Genomic DNA, 22,183 nt, shown 5'->3' with positions numbered 1-22,183 from the left:
GATTCTCGCGGTAAACCTTGCGTTATGTAATCGCGACGTTTGTGGTTGTAAATTTACATACGACCGATTGACCATGCAATCTCATGTCTGTTTGTTACAACACAATGTCCGACACCTTCCTCTTTCATCTTTTGGATGTCGAACGGTGAACAGGCAATGCGACCGAGCGTATTATCGTACGGTAGAACCGCGTTTTCACGAAGTCGATTTGTTCGAACGAAATTTGAGGTAGTACTCTCGAGTAAATGAGTTTCTGTCTGTTGAATTCGCTCGCATAAACCGTGTCCAACAGCGGACACAAATTGGACTATTTGTTACAACTTGCTTTGCGACTTCTTTAAATTATTTGTCCTCTGACAAATTCATGTAAACGATATTCTGCTGTACATTATCGTATGTATACTGTACATATATCTTATAAAATAAACTGCCTGCAAAATGTACTCGTACATCGCTATATTTATCGTAGCATTTACGTACAATTAGTAAAGTCCAAGTATATTAAATCTCACGTCGTTCAATGGTATATAGCTACGTAAATTCGATGTTACGAAAATGATTAAGTGCCTATAAAAGTATCTACTTTCCGTAGCTGCTGTATATTTCGAAATATATTACTCGAAACTTACACCTCAAAATCCAAATTACTCCTAATTACGTATCTTGTTTCAATGTTGGCAATCGACTCGACCTCGTTGCATAAAACTGCTTGCAAACTACAAACCGAAGCACGCTGATTCGACGATTTTATTCGGACGCGTAACGTCATCTCCTTCGTAATAAACTTTCCAGAACCTGTGGTACCACCGTGAAGTGACAATTGCGGAAAAACGAACGCTCTACGCCTTAGCGTTTGGACGAAAGCGGACGGTGGCAGCGTAGCGGCTACGCCATCCTCGAGAAAGCAACGTCCGTCGGGTCCGGCGCAGAATGCAATGAAAATTATAAGAAACGGTAATGCCGCGTGGACATTTTTACGATAGTAGGAGCGCAATGGCGATTGGAATAATTAAACGGCGCTGGTGGATAATAACTAACGTGCCGCAACGAGGCTCCCTGGCTCCTCTGGTTGGCCCATCTCGGGGCTAATAAACTGCGCTGCATAAAGAGGCTACTTGTTCGAACCATCCGACACTACTCGTCGCGTCCACGTGCGACGAAGACCGACCGATCCTGGTGACGGCGAGGGGTAGCTAAAACGAGAGGAAGACCTGACAAAATCCGAGGTGGCTCGTCGTAAAGACGACACGGTCCCAAGTCGAGCCTCGAGAGCCGAAAGTATGAAATTGCTTATATTTTATAAAAGTCGACGGGGTTCGACGAAGCTATATTCCTCTCTGCAGACCTCGGTATCGTTCGGTATTGGTGCAGGAATAAGAAGGGAAAGGAGTCTCCGGTGACATTATGGGACAACGTGGGAAAGTGAGTGGAACACGGTGGTGGAGATCGTGAAGGGGAGGAACGCGTTTTCTCGTGAATAAACAACGAGCGTAGTAGCTGCGGAGGCAGCATATTGAAGGCGGAGGGAAGGCGCGCCAGGCGCGCGTGCGACTACGTGGGCTCAAAGAGGAACCCTTGCTTTGGAAGGTGTGGCCTTGTTGTCGCGCCGCTACGAAGTGGATCTACCTCGGTAACTAGTCTCCGACGACCTGGAGGAACCTAAGCTCGAAAAGAGTAATTCGATCGATGCAAAGGAAACAAAGAGCCATTCCTTGTAGGTTCGGGTTAGGTCTTCCGACAAATTTACGACGGTTAGGGCGAGCGCGGTAGAGATTCCCGGAGCGTAATCAAAGTTTCTGCGGAGATTCGAAACGCGGAGGCGTCCGCGGGACCTCGCCACGAGGCTTATTAGATTCACGGCGCTATTTTCGGATGTTACGCGGCCGGACGGGGCGGCCAGATGTTTTACGTTCGCAGCGATCGTGACGGGACTAGCGAGTTAAGTTCCACTGGCAAGAACTTGGCTAAAGTGGAGATGAAATTTGAAAAAAGATTAAGCTCCGAAACGCGAAGATAGAGAAGCTCTTCATTTACTAATAGTAATGTGCCATGTTGTTGTGTACGTGGTCTCATAAGTCGAAGATGAGTACGTACAACTAGTAAGGAAAGCGCGATATCGATATTTTTACAGAACGCCGCTTACATAATCAAAGAGGAGGAAGTTAACGTTACTTGCTTGAAACGAGAAGATAAAAGTTTCCTATCTATCGATGGCCGCGTGTCGTGAACAACGCAAAGATGAAATCGTATAACTGGAAACAAAAACGCGATACTAATATCGATAAAAAGTTAGCCGAACAATCGCGTATTCTCCCTTAATCAAGGTCCAATCTCGAAATTCCTAATAAAAAGAGCGACTCGATCGATAGGCGTTCCTTCTAATCGAGGCAACAGTCGTACCTTTCCCAAGAGAAATAAGAAAATATCAAATAAGAAAGGCCACCTATGCTTTTGTCTTCTAATCTTCCGTTAGAGAGAAAATAAGCAAACGCTCGGAGCACCCCGCGAGGGGCTCGTATTAGCCTCACCGTGACCGTTCTAATATCCACGCAAAGAAGCATAAAGTTACCTTGTAAACAACCAGCCCTGGCTATTTGTCGGAGCGTTCCCCCTGTGATCGTCACGTATCGCTCGTTTACCTCGCGGTAACAAGATGTAGCGGTCACAGCTCGGAACCATCCCAATTGTACGTCGGATATCTGTTCCAGGAGATCATCTTTGCAGATTAATCCCTTCCATTTCTGCGATGAGTTCCATCCTCGCTCCTCCAAGTTTCCACTCGCTATACCATCAACTTACATAGCTCCAATTACATATTTTTCAACCACTTTGCTCCGTCTTCTCGACCGTTTCTCGTTACAGTCGTCTCATGCAATTCACTAAGTGCTTCACTCAAGAAATCCACCAACTTTACAAATTGCTGCCAACTTGTGTATATGTACATCTTCGTTGTACGTATCATGGTACCATTTAATTATTATTGTTCGATCGTATCACACAAATCAAGTACACGGGTGCGCGATATAAGATCTTCTTGTTCTGATTCCGTTTTTCCAATGCTGAAACAAGGTAGACGGAAGCCGATACCATTAAATTCTAATTTTACTCGTTATGTATCGTAACGTCACTCGGTTATCGTTGTTTCATCGTATCACACAGATCAAATTCACCGCAGCACAAAATAGAAGATCCTTTGGCTTAGCTCGTTTTAGCAGAAGGTAGAGTACACGGAATCTGACGACATCGCGGAGTAAACGTGCACCGCGCCACCCCTGTCTGATACAGTCAATGGCAGGGAACGAGTTTGAGCGCGGTGACATTAGCTCGATAACGGAGAGTGCTGGCACAATAACGTGTGCATAATTGCACGCCGTTGCACGCGAGTTCGACCGCGGACGAGCATAATCCAGCGACCGTTTCCACCCCCGCGATCGTTGCGACGGCAGACAGGCGAAAATCACGGAGGGTGAAGGTGGGCGCGCGTATGAATTGCCGCCCCTCGTGTAACCTACGTTGTACCTATCCTTCTCCACTACGAACGTGTGCGTTCGCCAACGAGTTTTCACAGTTGTGTGAACGAAGGTGGCGGACTGTACGTGCGCCCGGAGGAGTTGCACCGCGAGTTTCCTTTTCTCCTCTATTTGCAACGAACCTCTCTCTCGCCTCTTCCGACCACTCTGGCTGCAGTAGAGTTCAGTTTCCACGTTCTACCGACAATCCAATTTATACGAGGGATTATTCGAGGCACCAGGGGTGGTTTCGAGACACCCCACCCCAACGTAGTCGACGTTCTAGCCCCCATCATCCCTGCTCGAGCTTCCCCCTTCCATCGACGCTCGTTGAATCGCGATGCTCGGATCGACGAGAGCCCTACCTTCCCTCGATCGTGCTCTCTCCGGCCAAACATGGCCGATTCCAGCTTCGACTTTGGCTTCCAGCTGCGTCCAGGATTCACAGGCTCTCTTGTCTCTTCGTGTTTGCCGTCTGGAAAGAAACAGATCCAATGAGATCGTTTTTTTTTTTTCTTTGGAAGATGTCGATCTTCTACGGTTACATAGGTAATCGTGGGGAGTGATGTTTCTTTTTCCCTCGAAATTCCTTGCAGCGAAATGGAGGAAAGTTTCGCCAGACACGAAGGTGGATAATATTTTTGTGAAAGTCACTCTCGTTTAAATTTTAATTTCCCGAAACTCGAACATAGTTTGGGAGAAGCTAATCAAAGTTTCAGCTAGAAATTCCGTACCTGCCTCGAAACCACCGTAAAAAGTCGCTCGGTTTGGAATATAAATCATGCGATTTAGTAGTTACTACAACGTTTAACGTAATCGGAGTTTTCACTGATTAAGAGCTTGTTCGAATTCCGATCGGCCTGCGATATAGAGAAGCTCCTCGTTCAATTTCCGAAATCGCTCGAGCACGAAAGTTTGCTGGAACAAGTTCGCGACGATCGTTACCGTCGAGCGCCATTCCCGACGTTCTCTTCGTCCCTTGGTGCTACACAGTACCCGCAAAATTGTCGTGTTCGCGCGATTTTGTTTAGATTCCTACGATATTCCCGCGGATAAATTATTTACGATGATACGCGGATGACGCGAGTTACGCTCCCTTATCGGCCATTATCCTATAAAATGTGGATGTTTATGGACTACCCGCGACGCTTACGTATATTATGACACATTGCAGAAACCTGCGCGCTTCTTTCTGCGTATTCCACGCGTCCAATCTCGGTAACGCTCTCCGTTTATCGCTTTTCTACCCGAGTATCCAATTTTCAAACCTTCTAACCACCTGACGTTTTATAGACGCACCTTTGCCTATTTTAAGCGTTCGCGATTATCATTTTTACTCCGTCTTCGAGATTCTCCGTACGTACGCAGTCGGTCGAGGAAAAAATGCTCGCGTTTTCTCTCCTCCGATCATACTAGATCGCAGAAATCGATATCGTTCCATCGAGGGATACATCCTGCGGCATATAGCGAGCATTCTGATCAAAACGCCGAGCACGATCTCTATGTAGATGGAAAAGACGTGGATAAGTATCGCATACGATTTCAAGGTGGCCGATCGAACTCCCGATGATTTTTTCTTGCAGCGGAGGACAGCCAGTCGGTCAGCCACTCCCGCGGGATTCTCCAATCTGGAGGCGTGTGCAACTTACGATGGTTCGTTCGCGATATCCTTGCCGAGCTTGTATAAATAAGCGGCTCACGACGCTAAAATCCTGAGCCAGTCGAAAAAGGCCGCTCTTCCAGAGGAATTTGGTCGTATAACGTCCGCAGGATGCTCGTCGATTCCCGATTAACGCGCCGCGAGGATGCAACCCTCGGTGCACACGCGACGCCGCAATTTTATTCCAGCGATTCCTCGCCTCGGGCCACCGTCGACTTTACCACGCTTCTTCCTTTCTTTCTCGCTCGTGGCTATCAGGAGAATAGCATCCTTTGTAAATACGCCTTTTTGCCAGTCTTCTCGTTACCTCGCGATATGCAGAGGAGATGAAGTCGTGCAACAGAGATATCGATCGTCGGCCAGCTTACGGGGCGAGTCCTAACTAGGTTTTCCCCGACTTCGAAACGACCGATGTTGCGCGAGTTTCGAGTGACTGGATGCCCGGCAAATGATTTTCATTTCTTTTTGCTAAACGAGAGTTTCTCGTAATTCGATCGGCCAACTGGATATAATAAATTTCCGGAGTGTTCTCCGGAAGTTCGAGCCTCTTTTCTAATATTCCAAGCTTTCGATAAATCTGAGAGAATTCTCAATGCGTCCTCTACGTTATATCACTATTTGTTAAGTCGACCGTTTGTAACTCTTCTGGTTAGAAATCGAAATTACGAAGAAAAACATTCAGAGTGAAACTCTGCTCGTTTGCACTAAGTAAAACGTAAAATATAGTTATCTAATGTTTCCCGGTAAAAATAAATATTCATCGGAAGCATGTTCAAGAACGAAATTTCGCCCACCTGTCTCAAATGACAGATAAAACTTAATTACCTAGCGCTATGCTTATTCGCATGCCAAGGTTATCAACATCATTAATCATCTACCGATACATATATCGATGTAACATCGGGCAACATTACCAAATAAATTTCATCGGAAGTAACGTGGAGGTTTTTTTTTTATTTGGTAGACTATTTACGATCAATTCTCATTGAGAATTATATGTAAATTCTTTCGGCATGGACTGGATGGTACTGTAACCACTGTAACTTGGATTAGAACAGTTTATAGTATGTTTGATTCTAGTTAAACCTAACGCTTCGATCTAAAGGGTATTGTCCAAGTAACACAGATGCAAAGAAATTTCCCCAATTTTCCTCTATACGTATAACATCCTCCGTTTGGAGGGAGGAAAAATCCTTCGGCAGACGAAAAGTGGCGTTCACCGTGGTTCTGGTACGAAGGTCTGGTACAGAAGGAAAGCGCGAGCGTGCGTTATCCCAAAGAAGAGAGATACGAGGGCGGAAACGGTGGATACGGGTGGTTTCCGAGACACTTTAAAACAGGAATTTACGCGACCCGTCTCAAACGTAAACAATGGCTGAGACGCGGTGATAAATCCGCGGGGGAGCTCCATCGTAGGTTATCTAGGTCTACGAGTGACTCGTTCAGCCCCGTTCCGTAGATGGGCGTTACATTCAGCAGGGCGCATACTTTCGAAGATTTACCAAGCAAATAGTGGAAAAATGTACCGTTGGAAACGCGGCGGCGTGACTCAATGGCACCCGTAAAACCATTCCAGATATCTTTTTTCACGATAACGCGACTACGTAATGCATCGACACGTTCACCGCGGATTCGATTTTCGTTAGTTGTTAGGCCGCACATGTTTATGCTGTTTTACGTTTTTGCGGGAAAAGATAAAAGAATCGATGGCTGTGCCGGAATTTATCTGGTCTAATAAATATAACGTTACAGCGAGAACTTTAGTTTCTACGTTTTATACTCTTTCGGATATCGTGTGTTTTCGCATCTTCGAATTTCCTGTAAACGCTCCATGCTCGCGAGTAATTCGTACGCGATACTGTATCTGTATTGTAAAAAGCTTTATACATCGGGAACTTGTATGCGTTTAATAAAAACAGACGGCCTATCTTTATGGATCCGATGGACTTTTACATTTATGAAAATACAACTGAAGAAATATTTCGTTATTGAAGATTATGCGATCTAAATTGGGATTTGTTTCGGCCAACGAATACAGAGAACAGGTAACGTACGTTATTCGGGATATGTTCTATATTTTTCTATACTGTACGAGCCCTTAAATTTCCTGTAATCACAGAAACATCCACGGTCTAGATAGGAATTACCATAAAACGTTTTCTCTCAATTTCGGGTTACGTCGTACTTTCAAGCCGTACACACAACCTACGGAAGTAAATGCCGATTTGAATTCACGTCATACGCGATGTGTATTAACCCCGATTCCTCGACAATTCTCTATTCCGAACGTATTGTACGATTCATTAATTGAACAATTCGAACGGTATATACATTCTACGGAAATATCGAACGGGTATTTCTGATTCGATGAACGAGATAAGCAACGCATTCCTGTTTTTTAATCGACGAGCAATCGCCGAGACTTTGCCGTTTCGCGAAAGCTCAAGGCTGACATCGAAGGGTAAAAATAAAGAGAAAAGATGTACGTCGATCTTGCCACGAAAAATTTACAGAAATTTACGGACAAGGCAATAATTATGGCGCTGATGGGAACGCGAAGGTGGACCGAGATGCGCCTTCGAAAAGGATAAAGCAAAGACGAAGTCGAATAATACACGGAGAAATTACAGCAACGTCACTTACCAACGACTTTTACAACCACGCTAATTATCGCGTTTTATTGGTAAACTACTGGCCGCCGGCTCGTACACGGACATTTTCCATGAAAGAGAACAAGATAACGTACGCTGTGTTCGTTCAATAATCGGCCAGTTCGAGTTCATTAGTCGTATCGTTAAAGGAATGGCGAGAGGCACGTCGATTATAAATGCGAATGATTTATCGGCCTCGATACGACAGTTAATTAATTCCATGCACAGATAGCAGTCAGCGATTCTGAAACCTCTGTCGCTTTCCGTGTCACGAACTTTAACTCGTATTCGTCGCTGACTATAATCGTTAAGAAAATTACCGATTTTCCGTCTTCTTTTCCTTTATAATTTCGTTTAAAATTGAATTAAATCGTACTCCGTGGCAATGAAGTCTTTAATGAACTTCGTCGTTCGATATCGCAAATGTTCGCCGTTACTAAAACGTTTACGGCAATAACCAGGCAACTTTGATATTTAAATTATGCGGTGGCTATAAAAATTATTCCCACGTAATCGTATTTTCTTCGTCAGGTTTTACCTTTCGTTTTCACGGTATGAAATTTCTGATGTTATCAACGTGAATATACGTACAGTATACGAGCGTACAAATACCGTGTTAGATACAATGCAATTAGTTTATTCATAAGTGAAAATGTTTATCGCTATAAAAATCAATCGGCTGTGAGTTTGCAACGCGTTTCCATTGGCCTCGTCGTCGCAGCGGCTCTTTCGATTATCGCTAAATTACGACAAGTAATCTTCCGGGGAAAGAAACTCGTTTCGTTTACCTGAAATTTTCTGAAAATCTCGAACGTTCGTCTGGAAGCGTCGATGCGGAAGGAAACGGAAGGAAGTTTGCAGGCATTGGACATCGCGGTGTACTACGAAAATGGTAGCTGACTCCATCGCGTGGCGACTCGGAACGCGAGGAACGTGCGGCGAAAGAGAAGCGGCGGCTGCAACGTTCTCGTTGGAAACGTTGCCACTCCGGCAACGATGAAAATCGCGCGAAAAGGTTCGGTCGCTAGCCACGGACGTATAAATAGTACATGAGACGACGAGAACTAGCAGACTCGGCGGGAATCTCGTTCGAGAGGAGCGACGACCCAGTCAACGATAGAGCGAAACTGACGTTTACAATGACGACGAATCGCTGTTAAACGGGCGTTCAGCTTTCGGCCAATTGCTTCTCATTGACACGCAATCCCTTGGTAGGACTGACCGCTGAATGATTTAAACATGTCACTGATTAAAATAAAATCGCTAATGACGGTCATGAGTCGAAGTATAGATCATACTTGTAATGTACATCGGCGAGGTGTTCGCAGTGTCGTTAACTCGTTCACGAGGACCCCGTGAGAGGAATTTCTTTTCGTCCAAGTGTCTGTGTCGATCTGTGTCGATTCTAGATTCGTACTTCGCAAGCGGTATATCTGTCCGTTGAATGTTCGATGACGTACGAAAATTCGCCAAGTATTCGAAATCGTCCTGCACTTTTCCGCTGTGTAATATCGTTAGAAAAGTTTCGTAAGTTACTAGTGCTAAAACAAATCCTCTTGCACAGCAACGGAACTAGTAAGAGAAATAAAATTGCCTACGAGTAAACCGCGGCAATTGCCAGCAGCTGTAAAATTACAAAATCGTAAAAATATCGTGCAACGAGAGTTTTTAACCTACGACTTGCCAATTCGCTGAAATTTTCAGTCGCTAAAGTATCGCGCGAGAGAGCCGCGACGATGCTTTTAACTGTAAATCGCTTCTGAAATCGATTACCACGTATCCTAGCTGGCGCAAGCAAATTCGTACACGTTCGCGTAAAGCGTAATCGTAAAGCGTCGTAAAGAGCGGAGCGACGAAACGGTATCGAAACAATCTTTTATCCGGCTCGATGCCGATATCCGAAAATTCCTTTTCACGACTCCATTCCAGTCGCTATTCATCGTTCCTAAATCGTAATTTAAACTCTTCTATTCGGTTAAGCCGGCTATAAAGTTACCTAGCTGGCAGATCGATACCGAAGTCGGTGAAATCCTTCGAAACGAGGTGGATCTGGTCTGACAAGCAGCGGGTCGCGATTAAACGAGACTGCTGCACCCCTTTCTCGGCCGTGTAACGAGTCCACCAGCTAATTACAGGCGAAGTTACAGCCTCGTTGTCGCGCGATCAAGGGTCCCTGGTTACGATATTATTTAACCGGCCGAGTCGATTGGCCGTCGCTCTCCGCGAAACCGCGAGGATCGCTCGGAATTACGCGGTCAGTGTGCCTTTCGTGGCGCTGTGATATAATAGGAAACGGCTTAAATAAATTATAGCACGGGTCACGATAAAACGCCTTTAATTTATTTTAACGACGCCGTATAACGTGCCCGTATAAATTTCGTCTCGAGGATGCCGCTTCCTGCCAGCGCCTTCTCTCGCCGCGCCGCCGCCCGATCGAATAACAATCATCGCCGATTTATTCTCCGGCTCTACGAGTTGCTAATTACCGTACGACGGCCGTCGTTCGATATCACGACCAGCTAGTTTATAGCTTTCCTGATTCGCCGCGATGTCTTTCTTCGAATCGTCGAAAGCGATTCGAGCGAACAGACGCTCCGTCGGTCGCGGCGACGACAGTCTTTTCGTCTTTCGAAGGTTCCTCGTTCTCCTCGATTTCCATTTCGTGTCAACTTTTGCGTGCGAATGGGACATCGGGTAAAACAACGAGGCAGATTTTGGCGCAAGTATCGTTGACGATGGTTTGGAGAAGAAGGAGAAGTGCGTTTGAGGAGAAGAGGAGACAGCGACGGCTTGCGTTCATGAGATTTGCTTGTGGAAATAAATTAGAGTTGGTGAGAAATAACCAACGAGAAATACGCCCTGTTAATTGTCGTTAACACGAGCGATAGACGGTCTATGGAAAATTAATCCCCAATTATTACACCTTCTTCTCGTCGCAATTTCGCGAAACGTTTCAACCATTGCCATTCCGATCGATAGACTCCGCTTTATGCATTCGATATGCAACTTACGGGCGCAGGAACGCGTGGAACGTACATAGCACGCGAGAATCAAATAGCCAAGATGTAACATCTACCTGTTGCAATAATTAGTCGATGAAACAAATCTTCTCTCGCGTTCCATTTCTCCAAGCATATTCTCAAAGATATGAATTTGTCACCAATCTGTGTATGCTAATCACTGATCACGATGCACTGCGACGTCTACGAATCGCACTCGCGATGGAAAGAGTTGAGAAAAGCTCGCGTTCAACCGAAGATTCGGAACAAACTGAGGAGAATTAGGAAAGAGGAAACGAGTATCCGCGAGGGAAAGTGAACGATTTGACATTTCGTCTAAAAAGATACCTAGGCGGGACGTGGAGCGCGACGATGGAAAGGGTTCGCTCGGAAGAAAAGGGAACCCTTTCCCGTGACATTTTTACAGCGCAGTAAATAAGCAACTTTCTCCTAACCCTTTTCAACCGAGTCGCGCATCCGCTAGCGCGAACTTTCACTTCTCTCGTGCTGGGTTTTTTTACACCCCCGCGTGCCGAATCTCACGAGAACGGTTCACCCTTCCGTCGAGGTAGAACGCGAGGGAACGAAACGAAAAATATCGTGATGTTTGCAAAGATCGTCGGATTTTACGAGACAGCGTAACGAAAGAATTTGTTGTTCCGCGTGACTCACCGCAGCGGTTCGTTGAAAATCGCTCGAAGCTCTTGACGAAGCTTCTTTATCCTAAAATTAAACGTTACGGCGAAATAATAGCCGAGCGTGTTCGCTCTCGAAACTAGAAGAATTCGCGACTATGTTTAAAATCGACAATTGCAACCGGATCGTTTTTGTTGCAGATTACTGGTGCACAGCTGGGCCGTCGGACTTCGTCCATGCGGAGGTAAGAAATAACCCACGATCGAACATTTTTGATTATTGTTTCAACGATCGTTACTTTTACCGTACAATACGACGGTGTTACGGTTTGCGCGAGTTTCCGTTAACCCTTTCACGCTCGACGTTGCGTAACAACTTTGCGCTTTATGCCATGCTTACGGTGGTTGCGTGTTCCGTCGTTCTTAACAACGAAACATCCAAGAAGACTGAAATGCACGCGTACTCGGAATTTGTTTATTTCGTTGCTCGCATTATCCTCCGTAACTACAACCTCAAAGATAAAAACTAGCTGCAACTTTAGCGCGCTGTGACTTGCTTGGAAAAAGAGTGCTAGAAAGCGGTTGATCCTGAAAGGGTTGACGATCGTTCGACGGATTTTTAATAATATTTTTTAATAATAGCGTGGATTGTTAAGAATATAAGAGTACGAGAAGGGAAATGCTTGGCTTACAAAGCGAAACGTAGAAGCGATTATCGTAGGGAAGGAGGTCCGGCGCCACGTTCGGAAGGATTTTCCTACGATTTCTCAAGCGTTTTAAAATCGTCGTTCGATATTGGAAAAACAGCGTGTAACGGTAGTCGGGAAAAATATATGAAAACGCGGAACGATCGCGGAGATGCAACGAGAAACGAGCTTCTTTGTAGCCAGTATCTTAATTCTTAAAATATCCTGGCTGTCGGTTGGCATACGAAGGTCCGTGAAACACGTAATATACAACTTCCTTAAAAGGCAGTTCGTAATAGGTATTCCGCAAAGTACAACGTCATTATAAATTCACGTTTACGTTGGGTATCCCAGCCTCGACGTCGGCGGAGAGTTCGGAAACAGGCATCGAGAACGCGGCACTTTACACTTCGCGACACTCCCTACGCCGTTAATTCGTTACTTTACTTTACCCTTTACGGCGGGTAGTCACGATTTTCTCGCTGATTTATAATAACCGATATCGCGAACGGCCATTCGTATTCGAAAACGAGCCAACGCTCTTCTTATCTCCCTCCCCTTCTTCTCTGCTTTTCTTTTTCACTTGTCTCGCGCCTCTGCTCGCTCGCTCGTTCGACGAACGAAATTTTTTCCCCCGATCGGAAAGCCAGAAGATGACCGTTCGGACCGATTTTACGGCTAACGAAAACTGAGAGAACGTAGACGAAGATTAGAACGAGATAGGATCGTTCGAATCAGCCGAGCTTCGCCGTCCGAAAGTTCAACCTCCGATATCGCACAGAATAATCAGGCTCGTTGTATATTTCGAGACGGTGTTAGTCTCTAACGTGATAACGAAGAAATGAGAAGACATTGCGCGCTTTGGGTTCGCGAAAAAGCATCGAAAACCGAAAAATAGCTCGAACGATTCGTACTCGTGTAACGAAATTGAGAAATTGGTAAAAAGTGGAATTTTTGGCTTCCAAGCGGCTCGACTTCGCTCGAAAGCGACGATATTAATGGAACGAAGCTTCTAATTTTTGCCGAGTCGCGTAATTGAGGATTTTCCTTCTTCGAGAAAGTTTTCCATTTGAGAGAAGAAATTGTCGTGAAAACGGAAACATAAGGAAGAGTGTTCTCTTCACACCGAGAATTCTGCGTTCTCGTTCGTAGGAAATTCTCAACGTGTACAGTTAAAAATATGTTTTCCTCTCGATTGCTGCGTCGATGACGAGACGCGAAGCTATCCGACGATAAGTGTCTGCCCTAAATATTTGTAGAGTACGTACTAGATCCAAGAACTGGAATGGAAGCCATGATCTATGTCACAGCGTCGTTTACGCATAGCGCGCGGTAGCTTTCAAGGATAAACAACGTTGAACAAGATTTACAGCGTTGTATGAATACGATGTCTTTGACGATAGCGCGTATAGGTATTCGATGAGTTACAAGGTGTGCGAAATTTCACGAACGTTTCTACATTTTGATAGTTCGATAGATTTCGAGGAAGCGTTAAAAAATGATTTACGCGGATATTTTAAATAGTTTTGAAACTAAAACGTTGTATAATATTCCAAGTGAACTTTTTACCACACCGAAACTTTGTATTCGAGCTGCACATCGAACTGTCGTGTAGAATAATTTAAAGAGCGATAAGACGATTAATCAGTTTTACGAACGATCCAACAACACGAGTACAACCGTAAAATTATTCCAGGGCATGCGAATGGAGACGAGTAAGTAAATAAGTAGGTGTCAATGAGGACAGATAGACTCCATTAATTTCTACGTTAATATCACACGCTGGCATAACATTCCTCTGGCCATTTACTACGAAATAAGCTTCTCTCTCGTCGCACATTAATCTCATCGCGTATTATTCTACATGCCCCTGCAACCTTCTTGGTACTCGTATTTTACAACCAACGAGTTTCTCCTTAACAGCTTGTTCTACAAACATACCACTAAGGAAAATCTGTCCTAAGTATAGCAAAGAAGCGACGCGTGTATATAAATAGCTTGGAAGAAATGCAAGTGGAGAGAAGTGGTCGTTTCCTCCGCGAAGAGGCCATTGATCATACAAAATCTACGAGTCGTTGGATTGCACAACGTTGACCTTTGGTCGATCTTCAACCCCTACGGCTAACCGCGTATCTCTATGGATAGTAAAATGCACGATAAGCCAGGAACCTATCGGGTCAAGCTGTAGACCGTCGTCGACTCGAATTTCAGATTGGAGAAAACAAGGCTGATAAGGGGAAAAACTGAAACAGGCGTTCGATGGCGTCGGGCCAACGATCCTATGGTCCCCGGAACGCGTTTCAGCTTTTCGAACCGAACGTTCGTCGCGTTGCGAACCTTCGCGTCAGTCGGGGGACGCAATTAGTCGCGATGCGCGGCTCGCATGTAAACAACACGGCAGCGTAGTAGAGTTGGTTTGCATTATTCGCGGCACGGTATCGTGCAGCTTGGTTCGATAGGAAAGCGCAAAGAGGAGAGGACAACGAGGCTCTTGTATCCCGCAGCATCCCATGATGGCTGACAACGACGCCCACCCCACTCCGCCTCCAATTTCTGGTCCAGCTCGCTCTTTCCCCTCTGCCAGGTCCGGAAGGATCAGCCTGGCCTAACCTAACCCTTACTTAAGCTCCCTTTCGCGGCCATATTGGCCCGAGGGTTGGGCCACCAAAAGAGACGACGACTCATTGGCCGGGAAGAGAGAGATCTCGCCCAGTTTCCTTCTCTCCTACTGTCCCTCTTTCTCTCGCTTCCTGTCTGACTTCAGCCCCTCTTTGTCCCTCGTTCGTTTCGCCGTAAGCCTCTCTCTCTCTCTCTCTCTCTCTCTCTCTCTCTCTCTTCGTCTTCTTCAGCGGCAGCATCTTCGTCCTGCTCGTTCGAAATTCCAGGTCTCTCCCTCTTGGCGTTGCTCGTACACGAAGCAAGGCGGTCGGGGCTCGTTGAACTTTAGCAAGTCGCTTTCCCAGGTCCCTGTTGAAATTTCAGCTTTTCTCTCCAGGACTCCAGGATATGCGTTCTTTTTTCTCCTCGCTCTCTTCTTCCAGAGATGCGGTTTTTCCCAAGTTTTTTCGACTGCCTGGGTTACATCCAGTCGTTCGAGTGGCTACGAGTCTCGCGGACGTTCGTCCTCCCATCGGCCCTGTTTTTATCGCTGTTTCCCGTCCGTCCCTTATCGGTGGTACATCGAGCGCGCGAGTAAATTTTTCAAAGTTCCGCCGGAATTTCCAGCGCCCGTCCGGCGACCCTCTTCCTTCGCTCTCTGTCGTCGATCGTTTCTCGGGGACCATGTAAAACGGAAAAAAGAGGGGGACGGCGGCAGGAGGCAAAAAGAAGGAAAAGTTGCAACGAGACTTTCGAGAATGCATAATTCGAGGCCGTGTCCCTGGACAGACGGTTCGAGTGAGTTCAATGATCTAGATGCGCCGCGTCCGTGACGCAAGGTCTGCATACGCGATCACGATGGCGAACATAATCGCGGCTCCAAAACCGTGCCTCCTGCCCGCGAGCTTTCCCATTCGACACGGTTGTTTCAACTGTTTCAACGAGCCGAACTCTACGCGCTCCTATAATTTCCGGGAAATTACAGGAGTCTTTAGGCCAGAAAACGAATGAAAAATTCACGAGACATCGCTGACAGAGAGAATACGACCGCGTAATTATTCGTCGGCTGTTTATTAGATTGTCGGAAAAGCGTCTTTCTTTCACAGACGCGTCTTTCGCAACGATGCAACTTTGAACAAACGCGAAACCTAACGTCTGTCGAACGTTGTGATCATCATTTTCATAGAACAAAATTCGATGAAATAATATAAAACGAAAGAGACGTTCCGGACCACCTAATACGTTAATATTCGACGAAAGGTTGAACGTATCTCTTGAAAAAAGATCGCTAATCGTATATAAAATCTCTTTCAACCGAACGTCTTTCAACGTCTTTTCTTTATGTCTTTTTACGAATACTGGGAAGGTCCTTTCTTTTTGTTTCGCAACAGATTGAAAAAGGTTACCGATATTTAAAGACCTTGTTATACGTACACGAAGACGGTTAATCGAGCTACACGGAAGCCAGACTATCTGTAATTGACTCGATCAAGATGATAATCGAAAAAGTTATTCGTACGTTCTTACATGAAACTGAAATACTGTTCGGAAAGTAGAGTTAATCAGTTTGTCTTCGGAATGGGTAGATTAGCTGGTAATTCGAAGGCGATTACAAGTCAACGAGGATACAAACCTGATGGCAGGTAAGCGAGTGCAGGTACTTCGATAACCGTGCAAATCCTCGTCGAGTTCTTTTACAGGACTCCATAAACCGATTAACTTCCCGTTAACGTTCCTCCACGACGATGTAATAAAACCAAAAAAAAAAAAACAATAAAACAAACAAAAAATAACACAAGAGATCGCCGTCAAAGTTTGAGTGTAACAGGCAGCCGATCGCAAGGCAACGTGAACCGAAAGCCGACTGTCGTTGCTACGTTATTGCAGAAAAAAAGAAAGTGAAACTCCATCCCTGCCATTATCCGGTCAACCCTTGCTTCGCTTTCGAATTTTTAGCATTTTTATTGCCGAGGCTACTTTCACCAATCCTTTTGCCGATTGCGGACAACTCGGCCTGTCTTCAACCCTTTTTACGAGTGGCTTTAAAAGAGAAAGTTGTACCTTCGAGACCCAGGAGAAGGAATTACCCCGTTTGTGCGAAGGGGCAAGGGGGCATTAAAGGGGCAAGTAATTCTCCAGACCGGATGACTTACACCTTGTTTGTTTCGGTTGAGGTTTATTGGCAAACTTCGTACGCCCCGACCTCGTAAACGATTTTATTTCGCGTGCGGCGTACGCGAATCGTTGCGCGAATTCGGTCCGCGGACGCGAATATCTGGCCCGATTCCACTGTTATTTGTTTTTCCTTAAAGCCAGTTTAGAAGCGTTTTACTGGGCGATACGGCCAGGTCAGGACGCACGCTGTCGATCGACTAGAAACAAGATGCGACTTTTCTTCTTGGTCACGGTGCATCGTAATACGGTAACATTCCGTTTATCGGAAGCTGTCGGCCGGACAAACAGTTTATACAATTGGAATTCGTATAACAATAGCCTGGTTCGCTAATTTTTCTAAGTGATTTCGTCGTTTATTCAATTTGTCGTTCGCGCGATAGAAACTCACGTTCGGATGGATGAAATTGAAGCGACGAAAGTTAATAAATTGAATCGTACTATGCGTGTAAGTACGAACGATAATTACATTACGTGGAAGAAGAATCAATGATATGTGTATAACGCGTTATTGCATTTATTTCCTTTGAATTACATGCGTGGAGAAAACAGACCGAAAGATAGGATTGGTAAACACGACGATTCCACTCGCACGTGGTGATATAATACTTGTCGCGAGAAATATAATCGCATACTCGTTTGCTAATTGGTTTGCATAGAATCATTTGAAACCGATAGAAAATCGTCGAGCATCTCTTAAAGCGCAGAAATGATATTCGAATAAATGGAATATGACGTGAAACTGTTTATAGTAATGCGTATGTTGTGTAATTAAACGATTAACGTATCAGGTATCGAGATACGGTGTTTTAACATTCATTCATATTTTACTTTTATTCGTTATATTATTTAATTAAAGATTCGACGTCGATTGAAATTCTAAGCGACTACCTCAATAGTATATTTTAAGAGTCCATCGTACTAATTTTAGTTTTCGGATCGCGTTTAAGTATCTCCTGACATAGAAAGAAGACAGAATTTAGAACCGCTGTATTTAGACTGTGTTGCTTCAAATTACGTTCTATGACTAAATAAACGCGAATCCTTTTTGTTTCGAAATCAATAATTAAGAGCGAATCGAATCGAGCAAAATATAATCACGTGAGATAGAAAAATAGTTTTCTAAGTCATGCTGGACTCTTCATCGAATCGTACAACTGAAAGACGTAAATACGCGATCAGAAAAATGGTAAAACCTCTCTGATTCGCGCAGACACTCGCTAATAATCGTTACGACAATTATTTTAACATAATATCAAACGTAGCAATATTTATTGATTCAATTTCAAACAGTCTACAAGCTTCAAGTGCTAATTTCATCGAACAGTTTCTATTTTTCTAATTTTCCGCTCCTACGACTGATTCTCTTATCTTAAAGTACCTCGCTGAAATACAAAGCATCTACGATCGTCTATAAAGCCAACTATTTTTGTATCACAATCTCGTCTCTTCTAAATTCCTCGTCGCCCGATTATAACCTGACACGAATTCTACGAGTTTCCTCGCAGAGACACGAACGATTTATTATTTAATCGCCGGAACGCGTACACAAGAAAGCGCGAAGAAAACTACGAAACGTAGTTAATTTCGATTTACGCGCGAGCAGAACTCCGTTACACGAGTGGCTCGGTTGTACAGGTACATAATAGAAACTAGCTATCGCATGATAATCCGCTTAAGGTGAATTTACGGGTGGATATCAGCAGCGGAGTCCATGATGGCGTCCATCGAAGTTCGGTGTAGCCTCCTGTTACGTATACTGAAGGTATACCGGACAGAAATACACTCAGGATACATTCAGTATACGTACAGGGGGTTTCACATTCCTCGTCGAGATGCAGGCCTGGTTATTACTCTTCAAGGACATGTCTTGACGTTTCAACAAGCCGTCTACCGCAGGATACGATACTCGATGCTTCGAAGACGATCAACTTCGTTGATGTACGACGATCGTTCTTCGATGACCGCAGGTCAGAGAGTTTCCGAAGTTTATCGCGAAGAATTCGCCGGAGACAGAGGTAAGACGACGATAACGTTTCTCTCATCCGCAATTTGCCAAAGGTTTGTTTTCTTCAATCTATCGGAACGACATCGGTCCGGCGTTGGACGATTCCAGTGGCGTGATCGAAACCTGAAAAAGAAAGATACAGCGTCAGGTGTTTTATTTAAAAGATACCGATCCGATGGAATGGAAGAATCGGGCAGAAAAATATACGATCTATATATTCGTGTTAAAAGTATGGGAAAATAAGGTCTAAAGATGGTAGAACGAAAGGTGAGAAAATGCAGAAGTACTTGACGACCCGTTCTGCCGCCACGTCAGTCCGGTTGCCTGCTCCTCGGGCACTCGGTGGAAACGTCCCTTGAAATTCACCGTCACAACTTGCTCGATATTCGTACACGATATTCTTCACGATCCTACGCACAAGATTGTCATTGACATGAGTGAATCCGAAAACCTCGGAATCTTTGTACTAACCTTTCGATCGACGAACACCTTCCAGTCCTTTTTGCCTGCCAATTTTCAAGACGGCTTGCGAAAGGTTGCTCGAAAGGTGACATCCACCGAATCGCGTACAACACGTCGACAGAGAACGATACGATGACACGGCTCGTGTCATTCACAGGAAGCGATCGGTTTCTGCCTCGAGGCCGCGAGAATGACAGCTCGGCTCGGTCTACGTGCGACGAGTGACGTTCACGATGCGCGACTCGTGGCCACGAGCCACACAGCGGAACAGAGACGACGCACCGAAGAGAAAGGAGAAAAGCGAGCGTCGAAGAATGCAGAAAGAAGGAACGAACGGATACGGCGTTGTGTCTGGTCGGTTTCGGCGACGAGGTGGTACGACCCGTGGCAAACGGTAGGTTTGCAAGATGGAAAATCAGAGGGAAAGAAAGACGACGGTGCGGAGAGGTTTCGAGGAAGGACGGCGAGGATACGCGAATCCTTCGAAGGACGAGCGCGAAGTGCAGGCGAATTCGAAAACCGGTCAGTTTCGAGACAACCGTGGCGCGTCTGACGGACGACTGTCGGGCGTCTGGTGGCGTCGCGACGCTCCGAGGGCAGCGCGTCACTCGCGGCGCGATAACGAAAGTTCTCTCCCTTGCTGCTCCTGAGCTTGCTCCCTTTCCCTCCTCCCTTCTCTCTCGCTCCGCCGTGCACCGTCTCTCTCGCTCGCGCACTCTCCGTTTCCCTGCCCCTCTATCTCGCCCTCTGTCCTCCGGTTATCTTCGTCCAGCTTCGTCCCGTTGTTCCTTGGAGAAACGCAGCGCGAGGACAGCGAAAGAAGACCACGATCTTCCGGTGACGTTGGCTGAGAACGTCGCACGGAGAGAGAGAAAAGAGTCGGTCGAGCTTGCGACGCCGACGCCATGCGGCGTCGCTCTGCGCCCGGCTGCGCCTAGGGACGTTGACGCCTTACTTGTGTGCGTTTTCACCACTGCGCACACCGATGCACGTACTCTTCGGCTACACCGACGGGGTACATAAAGTCGGGGTGGATATAGGGGCGCCCGGGAGGGGCGGCTCCTGATAACGCGCAGGGTCGACCAACCCTTCTCTCTCCTTCTCGCTCTCGTTCGCTCTACCACCTTCCTTCCTTCCTTCCTCCCTCTCTCCTTTGCATCGCTGCTGTCTCGTTTCCTCTTACCAACCCTTCTTTCTCGCTCTTTCGAAACAGTCTTCGTCGCTCTAACCGAACAGCCAGTGGATGCACCTTTCTCCGTTCCTCCCATTGGTCGTTCTATTCCATTTGTTTCGCTTCTTTCTCCCACCTAGCGATTGGTCTTGCTCAGGGTCGACCAACCCCTCTCTCCCAGCACCTTCCTCCCACGATCTACCTGTCTCGCGCGCTTATCGCGTCCCTTTCTCTCACGAACGCGATGCAGCTCGCTTCGTTGCCCAAGAACAGAATCGAATAACACCTATCCGACTGTCCCTCTTCGTCGAACGCGGCCTTCTCTTAACCCGGCAGGATCAACCTATCCCTCTCCGTAGTTGGTCCTCGTCTGCTCGTTATCCTGCTCCTTCGTGCACCGTGTTTCACCCATATTTTCCTCGTTCCTCTCGCTGGCCAGTTCGAGCAGCTTCGCCCTTCCTACCACGCGACTCCGCGTCGATTTGATTTCGCCGCGTCTGTGTGCGATATCGCCCCGGCACAAGCCTCCCCTCCATGCCAGGATCGGCATATAGACCGAGCTTCGTGCTACCCCTGGGCAGAGCGTTGCGTAGCCTGGCGCCACCAGCCGGCTTCCACCTCCAAACACCTCGCTGCCGGCACCTCGCGTTTTTATTACGTTTTGTCTGGTGAAAAACGCTGCGCGAATCGGTCTGCCCTTGGCTTTTCATCCGCTGTTGTCTTACGGCATCCTCTTCGCCAGCTCGTTCCTATTGCGATCGATTAAAATCGCCCTGGCAACTTCGTTAGCCGGTACATGCGATCTTTCTCGTGGAACACGAGAAACACCCGAAGCCACTGTCCGCTGGTATCTTCTTCCGGCTTCCACATGTATCTGTGAACGTTAAATAAATTCGTTAAAACGTCGGTCGCGTTAGGATACTTTAGGAAGCAGGAGGAAGCAATCTCTTTTGGGGGCAATCTTTCGTTGGCTGAATTAGAGTAGAGTGGTACGTTGGGGGTTGCCGTTAAACTGTAATTTATGTTACGCTAGTATTTTCGTTGGTCCATCTCGCGTTATCTGTGTGCCGACAGTGCATATTTTTAACGCGATAAGACCGTGGACGAGACACTTTGCGGGGGTTGAACGATGGATCTTCCGAGAGAATTATATAACAGAGTGTTTGAACAAGACGCGTCTGGATAGCGTTCGAAATTTATTGGTTACGAAGGAATTTAGATGAAAAAGGGATTTGGCCGTGCACCGAGGACGCGCTGACAAACGACGGGCCGTTACATCGCAGATAAAATTCCACGAGATTAGAATGGCCGTTAGGTTAGAAGATATCTGGAACGTCTGCCGTAAATACAGCGGAGAAGTGTCTGGCCGCTAATTAAATGCTCGAATGGTCTCGTTATCTCCATCGAATAACCCAGTCAACCCCAAATCTTAATTTCCTGCGTGCGTGTAATTTCGTGAAAATCGTGATTTAACGCCGGAATTGCTTAATTTTTAATTTAAGTCCTACTTTCCCCTAACGATCGAAGAGGTCGTTCGGTCCCTTGTAACGAGAGCAAGATGTTCCAACATCCCCTTTCGTATCCTTCGTTAGATTCCGCGGACTTCGACGAAGTTGGATTATCGAACCTCGT

At 46.1% G+C, this 22,183-nt stretch overlaps 1 long non-coding RNA gene across 1 annotated transcript in view; it reads left to right on the top strand.

The window, feature by feature from the left end:
* LOC126875489 (uncharacterized) overlaps positions 1-22,183 on the top strand; it is a 173,066-nt gene that overhangs the window by 100,254 nt on the left and 50,629 nt on the right. Inside the window, exon 3 of the long non-coding RNA XR_007693477.1 lies at positions 11,656-11,699. This is a non-coding gene — a long non-coding RNA (uncharacterized LOC126875489). The remainder of the gene's footprint in view (positions 1-11,655; positions 11,700-22,183) is intronic.

The sequence above is a fragment of the Bombus huntii genome, chromosome 18 (genome assembly GCF_024542735.1).
Source record: "Bombus huntii isolate Logan2020A chromosome 18, iyBomHunt1.1, whole genome shotgun sequence".
NCBI lineage: Eukaryota > Metazoa > Arthropoda > Insecta > Hymenoptera > Apidae > Bombus > Bombus huntii.
Note: the sequence above shows the minus strand (reverse complement) of the source record. Positions and strands in the feature narration are given on the sequence as shown.